Source organism: Equus caballus, chromosome X (assembly GCF_041296265.1).
Source record: "Equus caballus isolate H_3958 breed thoroughbred chromosome X, TB-T2T, whole genome shotgun sequence".
NCBI lineage: Eukaryota > Metazoa > Chordata > Mammalia > Perissodactyla > Equidae > Equus > Equus caballus.
Genome location: NC_091715.1, coordinates 30,869,464 through 30,875,997, shown reverse-complemented (window position 1 = coordinate 30,875,997; position 6,534 = coordinate 30,869,464). Strand labels below are relative to the sequence as shown.

Sequence of the window (6,534 nt, the reverse complement as noted above, 5' to 3'; positions counted from 1 at the left end):
CTTATAGTTATATCATACAATTTTAAACATAAAAACAACTTGAAGAGCATACATACATGTCACTTTTCTTTCTCCCCCATCACACTTTAGGTTATTTATGACACAATTTACATCATTTTTATATTGTCTATCCAATAGCAAATTATTATAGTTATAGTCATTTTTAATACATTTGGTTTTTTTCAACTTTTAAACTACAGTTGTAAGTGATTTACATAGCAGCTTTACAATATTAGAGAATCTGGCTTTGACGATATATTTACTTTTGCTGATAAGTTTTAGAGATTCATGTGTTTATGATGTTAATTAGCTTCCTTTTATTTCAGTCCGTAAAATGCCCTTTAGCATTTCTCGTAAGGCAGGTCTAGTGGTGATGACCTCGGTCAGTTTTAGTTTGTTTGGGAAAGTCTTTATCTCGCCTTCATTTCTGAAGAACCACTTTGCCAGGTATAGTATTCTTGTTTGCCAGTTTTTTTCTTTCAATATTTTGAATATATCATTTCACCCTTTTCAGGCCTGCAAAGTTTCTGCTGAGAAATCTGTTTATAATCTTATGAGTGCTCCCTCATGTTTGATGAGTCTCTTTTCTCTTGATGCTTTCAAAAATCTCTTTGCCATTGACTTTGGACAATTTAATTATAATGTGTCTTGGTGAAGCCCTTTTCAGGTTCAATCTGTTTGGGGTCCCTTGAGCCTCATGTATCTGAATGTCCATTCCTCTCCCAATGTTTGGGAAGTTTTCAGCCACTATTTCTTTAAATAGATTTTCTGTCCCTTCTCTTTCTCTTCTCCTTCTGAGATTCTAATATCGAGTATGTTGTTTCTCTTCATTGTGTCCCATAATTCTGGTAGGCTTTCTTCACTGTTTTTCATTCTTTTTTATTTTAGCTCTCCTAAATGGTTAATTTAACATGACCTGTGTTTGAGTTCAGGTTCTTTTGCTTGGTTGAATATGCTCTTGAAGATTTCTATTGAATTCTTTCGTTCAGTCATTAAATTATTCAGCTCTAGATTTCTGTTAGGCTTTCTTTGTTTTGATAGATTCTATTTCTTTGTTGAACTTCTCATTTTGGTCATGCATTGTTTTCCTAATTTTATTTAGTTTTCTGTCTGTTTGTTCTTTTAGTTTGCCGAAGCTCTTTAACAGTATTATTCTGAATTCTTTGTCAGACAGTTCATAGATCATACGCCACTCATCAAGCCACGTTGTGGTGGTGACCCACATACAAAATAGAGGAAGACTGGCACAGATGTTAGCTCAGGGCCAATCTTCCTCACCAAAAACAAAAAAGTAGCATGAGAGATACTTGTGATATGGAAATGTTCTGTATCTTGAAACTGAGTGTGTATTCATTTGTTTACAGTCAATTCAAGTTTGCCCTTTTGTGAATTTCCTGCTATCATCCTTGCTCATTTTTAATTGGATGATTTGTTTTCTTATTGATTTAATTTGTTGCATATTCAGGATTAATTATTTTATGGTTATAAGCATCAGAAATATCTTACTCTAGTTTTTGGCTTGTTTATAAACTGTCATGTCAAATGTACTAATCTTTTCCTTTTGTGTGTGTATGCTTTTTGTATCTTAAGACATCTTCCCCTGCTGTGATGTCATAGAAGTATTTCTTTTAAATATTTAATTTTTTATATTCAGGTTTTTAATGTATTTGAGCCTAATTTCTGTACATATAACTTTATTTTCTTTCTCCACATGGTGAGCTCTCCATTCTGAGCTGTTCTGTTTCTTTGATCCATTTGTCTATGCCTGTGCCAATACCACCCTTTTTGAATAGATATAGCTTTATGAGTCTTGATAATGGTAGGACAGATTTTTATCTTGCTGCTCTTGCTAGAATCTTCAGCACTTATAAGAAGTATCCTGTTTTTCTTCCAGGCTGAAGAGGAATGCTTGTAACATTACAGCATTAAGTTTGATGTTTGCTCTGAGTATTTGGAAGGCATTATTTTTAAAGATATCATGAATGATTAATTGATTTTATCATATGCTTTTCCTGCACTTATCATGGTTATCATATGATACTGTTCTTTTAATTTGTTAATGTGATGAATTCAATTAATAAATTATCTATTGTTAAATCTTCTACAAGGTTTTGGGATAAATCTTACTTGATATGACATTATTTTAAAATGCTTCTTTAGATTCAGTTTGCTAATGTATTATTTAGGATTTTTGCATCTATGTGCATTAGTGACATTTGCCTATAATTTTTCTGTTTTGTACCATCTTTATGTGGTTTTAATAATCAGGGTTATATTTGCTTCATAAAATGAGTTGGGGAGTCACCCCTCTCTATTTTCCGGAGGAGTTTTTAATAGATAGGTATTATTTGGTTTTTGAAGTTTTGGCATATTTTAGCTAGCAAGCTGAAAATATATTTTGGGGAGAGAGTAGGTAGGGAGATGTTTGACTACCAGTGCCATTTTGTCATCATTATAACTCTATTCTGGTTTTTCACCTCATTGAACTTATTCTTCAGTTGTATGTGTTTTTCTACAGAATTATCTATTTCGTCTACATTGTCAAATTTATTTGAATTGCATTGTTCATAGTATTCACTTATGATTTTTAAAAACTACTTCATCTCTAATTCTGTATCTGCACCTAATATTGTTTATTTATACCTTCATTTTCTTGTCTTGTCTTTACTTTTTTGAGGACTGATTGGACTAGGGTTTGTCATTTTAATAGTCTTTTCAAAAACTTGAGTTTTGACTTTACTAATCCTAGTGTTCTTTTTCTCTATTTCATTAGTGTTTTCTCTTATTGCAATTATTTCCCTCTTTCTTTTGTCTTCATGTTTAGTCCATTATTATTCTTTTAACTCTTGTTTTGAAAGCTCATTTTATTAAGTTTTAATCCTTCTTATTCTCTAATACATTCATTTAATGCTATAAATTTCTCTCTAAAGACTTGCTTTAACATCCTCCTGACATTTAAATATGTATTATTTTTGTTTTTATATTTAGTTCTTAATATTTTATCATTTACCTTAGGGTTTTTATTTTCTCCATAAAATATTTATGTGAGTGCTTTTAGTTTCCAAGTGTTTTGGTGTTTGAGACTGTTTTTTGGATATTTATTTTTACTTTTATTGCCTTTTGTTTAGAGAATTTGTCCTGTGTGGGGTTTTTTGTGTTTCTTGTGGCCTAGCACATGGTCAGCTTTTTAAGTGTTCCTTGTATGCTTAATAATAACTTACATCCCCTCAGTTTTGGGGGTTCAGAGTTCTATTTATGTTTTTTCAGGTCAATTTTACTAATTTTCTTATTCAAATCATCTTTTTCTATTGAATTTAAGTCTGTCTCATCCATCAATTTCTGAGAGAAGTATGAATTTATCAATTTCTGTGATCCATTCTTTCAAACTTTGCATTATTTATGTTGAGGCTCCATTATTAGATATACATAGGTTCAGAATAATTTTATTTTCCTAATGAATTATTTATCAATAAGTAAAAACACTTAATACTCCTAAATATGTTTTTGTCTTAAAAATCTCTCAGATAGTAATTTAGTTATACCAGCCTTCTTTGGCTTAGTATTTGCCCCAGTATATCTATTTAGAGTCTTTCATGTTTTTTAATTTTTTTTAATTCTCTAAACGTTAGCTGCCCTACGCTTGGGGGTGGCTGTGCCACAATCTCCCTAAACTCTCTTTCTGGTGAGCTTATCCTGTCACAATGCCTCCCATATTTCCAAACCTGACATCCCACTTGAACTGCAGATGCATTTTTTTCAGCTATCTGAATGACACTAATAGGCATCTCAGATTTTACATGCCATGCGTTTCCCACCCTTCCTCCCCAGATGTGCCCCTGGCAAAATCCCCAAACTAAGAAATAGCACTACCATCAACCCAGGTGTTCAAGTCCAAACACCAGAACCGAGGTTATTTTCATTTCCCATTTCTCACCTCTGGTCCATGAGCAAATCTTCTTGATTCATGCAAATGCATCTGGAATTTGTCTAGGTCTCTTCATTTCCTCTGTCACCACCACAGTTCCAGCTACCATCATCTCTCTTCTGGACTAGCTACATTATCTCCTAACTTGTCTCCCAGCTTCAACTCTCCTGACCCCTCTACGTTCTTCTAAGCAGCCAGAGTCACTGACAACATTCAGGGAGAATTATTGTACGTTATAGTCAATATCACAAATTTGACTTTCAGCCTTGACATTATATTTTTCACTCCTTCTATTGATGTAATTTGGGGTTTTGGGTACCATGGTACTTTAATGGAAGAAAGGGGACAATTGAAGGAAAAAACAATATTTGGATGTTTTGTAAGGGCAATATGCAGGTCCAGCACGGTGACCTGGGAAGTCACTCCCGTGTCTATGGGAAAGTCAGCCTAAGGCTCAGTTACCATTATCACTGTTGCCCAGGGTGAGCTTGTCAAAGAGATAGTCTGCCAAGCTGGCTTTTGGGGTCTCCACTTTGCTATCTAGTTAACATTAACAAGCAATAATATTTGCATATTTTATTAATCAAAAAAATTTCACGTAAAATTTAAGAACCCTTTGTTTTAATCCCTGCCCAATCCCATTCCCTTCACTCCTTCCCCAGAGGCAATTGGGGAATCACAATTGTGATTTTCAGGCCACGTTTTTAGGCTTTTACCATGCACAGGTACCCACATTCACCAGGGTCCCAGACCAGCCACCCCACACCCCCACTTTGTTTATGAGGGGAAGATTAATTTTGTGTTTCCCAGGGTCCCATGGAATACCTTCTCCCTCCATCCACAGAGATCCCGAGCTGCATGTGGATGGGACGTGGGTGGGCGGAGAGACTCCTGGATACCTGACTTAAAACTTAAAAGAGGAGATCTGCACACATGAATCAAGGACAGAGCTTTATTTATTTAGGAACCACATAACTGTATTGGAAGAAATGGCAAAACTGGAAGAAAAAAAAAGTGAACGTTTTGCAAGGGCAATATTGCAATATGTATGCTCGGTATGGTGATCAGGGGAAGTCACCCCGTGGCTCTGGGGAAAGCAGTCCAAACTCAGTTCTTACTGCCGTCCCCCAGGGTGAGCTTGTCGAAGAGGTACTCTGCCAGGCAGTCTGCTGGGGCCCCCATCTTGCGCAGGTTGTCGAGATGGTCCCCCAACTCTTTCATAGACTTGACTTGCTCGAGCAGGAGGTGACTCTCCAGGAAGTCGCACAGATGGGGATCCGCCTTGTCGGTGGCCAGCTGGTGCAGATCGAGCAGGCTCTGGTTGACGTTCTTCTCCAGCTGGAGCGCACACTCCATGGCCTTCAGGCCGCTCTCCCAGTTGTTGCGGTCTGGCTTCTTGATGTCGTGAAGGCAGATGCGGCCTCCGCGTTGGGTCTGGAGCTGCATCAGCCTCTCGGCCTGCTCCCTCTTCTGGCGCGACTGCTGCAGGAACAGCTGGAAGAAGTGCTTCAGGGCCACGTCGGCCCTGTCGAAGTAACAGGCCATCGACAAGTACATGTAGGAGGTGTAGAGCTCCAGGCATATCTGGCCGTTGATGGCGGCCTCGCAGTCGGGGTGGTAGTTCTGGAGCACCTGCGAGGGCTGTGCGGTCGCCATGGCTGGAGGCGCGAAGGCGAAGGCGACCTCAAGGTGTTCCCAGAGTGGGTGACGAAGGCGCCGTTGGGTGAGCTCTGGCTCAGTGGCAGTTCTGGCTCGCGACCAAAATGGGTTCCATTACATACGTGGGGGGATTTGTTACGTTATGCATGCGCGAGGGTGGGGCCCATGGCGTGGGAAGGAGAGGCGCGAGTGCCGCGTTCCAGGTTCCATCAGAGCCAGGGTGTGCTGAGCGCCTAGCAGTGTTATGTCTTTGATTTTGTAATAAAATATTTCTATTTTTCAAGGACTTTCTCTTGTTTTCTAATTGCTCCCTTTTATAGCACACTATTCTCTATGAACTCATTGTCTTCCTTAAAATTCTGAGAATGTGAATTTGGATTTGTTTTATAAAGTTCTCTTTTGTTTCCTGTATTTTATATATTATATATACACATATATATATTTCTCCAGAAATAGTTCTATTAGTTTATCATGATCCTCTCTTTCACTTTCCTCAAATTTCTGGCAAACATTTTGTCCATGCATATTTGGAAGTAAAGGATTCATTTGATTAGCCTAGGTAATTGACATGGATCTGATCTAAGTTATGTCTGTTTTACTAATAGGCTTCTCCTCTTAATGGGAGAGTGGAATGTCTTCTCGTTTGAGGGGTACATGGCATGGAGCTTGCAAGTAGGATAGGGACCCTCCCAAATGCCAAAAGCATGGCATTTTTCTGACATTGGAAGACTTCAGTGCCTCTTCTTCTAGATAGATCTGTCCTTCTGTTTTGTTTCCCTTCTGCTGGGCCCATCTGAAGGTGTCTCACACCTGCTTTAATTTGGATTCCCTTCCTGGTCAAGTAATTCCCTGTTTTTGGAGTGTAGTTTTGGGACATTAATGCAGGTCAAATGCCATTGTGGCTTTGTCCAGTGTAAGTAAGATTGGGATAGGATCAGAGCAGGGCAATG

The 6,534-nt window shown here is 38.0% G+C and overlaps 1 pseudogene; it reads right to left on the bottom strand.

The window, feature by feature from the left end:
• Positions 1-4,863: 4,863 nt before the first annotated feature.
• On the bottom strand, positions 4,864-5,683 carry LOC100629723 (ferritin heavy chain pseudogene; annotated as a pseudogene).
• Positions 5,684-6,534: the final 851 nt, after the last annotated feature.